The 2,113-nt window shown below is 39.6% G+C and overlaps 1 non-coding gene across 1 annotated transcript; it reads left to right on the top strand.

Annotated features, from left to right (window-relative positions):
• The first annotated feature begins 973 nt into the window (after positions 1-973).
• Positions 974-1,079, top strand: LOC112526239. The gene has a single exon (XR_003070563.1). It is a non-coding gene; the product is annotated as a small nucleolar RNA R71 (small nucleolar RNA).
• The last annotated feature ends 1,034 nt before the right edge of the window (positions 1,080-2,113 follow it).

The following is a 2,113-nucleotide window of genomic DNA, read 5'->3' as shown; positions in this document are numbered from 1 at the left end:
TTGGACCGGTCTTTCTTTGGCAGGGACCAATGTTGTATCATCAGTTTTTGACAAAATTGGTTTACAATCTTTTTGCATGGCCTCTGTCAATTCCTTCCCACTTCTCAAGGTCACTGCTTTCACATGTTCCTTTCCTAAGGCTCTCGGGACTTCTGTGTTACTAGGAAAAATACCAAGGACTCTATTGGTTTGATTGAGTGCAAGTTGACTAACTTGGGTTTCCAGATTTCTGATAGTAGCACTTTGTTGATTAAAAAAAGATTGATTTTGAGAGTTTTGTTGGGTTATCAAAGCTTGATTTTAAGCTTGAGCATGCGTAAATAACCCTTTTATCATTGCTTCCAAAGAAGATGATAAATCTGCCTATGGAGGTGGCTTGTTTTGAAAAGGTGGTTGGGAATTCTAAAAACTTTGCTAGTGAGAGTTAGAACTGTTTCCATGATGTTGTGGTTGGAAATTAGAAGTTCCTTGTTGTTTAGGTGCGGGTGGATTTAAACATGGACTGGTCCAAGCAAAATTCGGGTGTTGTTTCCAACTTGCATTGTAATTGYTGGTATAGGGACYRGATCCATTATGAACAAAGTTTATGGATTCAGAATTATGAGGACAATGTTCATACGAGTGTTCCCCACCACAGCACACACATTGCAAAGAGAGTACTGTTGGAACAGATGTGTTAGCAGCTTGCTGTACTCCCTGACCAGAAGTTAAATTTTTCAATAAATTGGTCATGGAGGTGAGCTGAGCTGTTAATGCAGTATATGCATCCACTTCATGTATTCCAGCAGTCTTTTTCTGTGKCTGGGCACGTGGGTCAGCCCAATGCCCATTGTTTGCTGATATCTTTTCTAGGATCTCATATCCCTCATTATAGGTACTGGCTGTAAAGGCTCCGCCTACAGTCGCATCGAGCATTTGTTTTGCTATGGGACTTAACCCATTGTAAAATGTCTCAAGTTGAATACAGTACAGAATGCCATGGTGTGGGCATTTTCTCAATAGCTCTTTAAACCTTCCCACGCATCAGGAACAACTTCATCATCCAGTTGTTTAAAAAGACAGATCTCATTTCTGGACTTAGCGTTCCTTGTTGGTGGAAAATATTTTCGCAAATTTTTTTCCGCCATGTTACTCCAAGACAGCACAGATCCTGGTGTTAAAGAGTTAAACCATGCTTTTGTCCGATCCCGTAATGAAAATGGAAATAAAGTGAGTCTGAGAGCGTCATTGGACACTCCCGGGATCAGGAAGGCATCTGTGATTTCCATAAAAGACTTTAAGTGAGAATGTGGGTCTTCTGAGGGCATTCCGGCAAATTGACCACTAGTTTGCAACATGTGAAACATTATCGATTTTAGTTCAAAATGGAGAGCGGTCATATGTGGTCTAACTATCCCAGAATTTAATTGCTCAAAATCCGGGACAGCATAATCCATGATCCTTCCATTTTTGGAATTTGCCAGATTAATGATGTTTGGAGTCTGTGCCCTTTGTTGCTCATTATGGTCCGATTATGTGTCCAAATTATTATCATTATCATTATGTGGGTGTCCTTGGTGAAAATTCGGGAATGGTGGTATTTGCCCAAAAACTGGCGGTTGTTTTTTCAAATGTGGTATTTCTGGAATGATGGGAGGAGGTAACTCCATGTTGGGAGGGAGTAGAGTCTGAAATGCTCTTTGAGCCCTCCTTCTATGGTGAAACGTTCTCTCAATATCTGGATCAATTTCGAAAAATTCCCCGTGATGTGTTCTTGGCATACATCACTTTAAAGATGATTAAAACGGGTACTAGAAAAATCAAATCTTTTACTTTACTCAAAAGAAAACTTTAAGCTTGCCAGTCCCCGGCAGCGGTGCCAAAAACTTGGTCGGGTCAAATCCTATACCTTTAGACAAAAGAATTGGGCCACAAATTAAGTATACTATATGGCTCAATATCGTCTTTCCAAGTAATAAAGTGGTACAAGTACCGGAATATCGTTCACATGGATTGGAGCAAAAGTTAGATAAGAGTCCAGTGAAAGAAAAGATTTTAGATGACGAAAATTGAAGACTTCAGACTGATTCTGAGTTAACAAAGACAATATAACAGAATAATAAGACAGAATAAT

The sequence above is a fragment of the Cynara cardunculus genome (genome assembly GCF_001531365.2).
Source record: "Cynara cardunculus var. scolymus isolate 2C chromosome LG 13, CcrdV1, whole genome shotgun sequence".
NCBI classification, from domain to species: domain Eukaryota; kingdom Viridiplantae; phylum Streptophyta; class Magnoliopsida; order Asterales; family Asteraceae; genus Cynara; species Cynara cardunculus.
The sequence above is the reverse complement of the archived record's forward strand: the minus strand, read 5'-3'. Positions and strand labels throughout refer to the sequence as shown.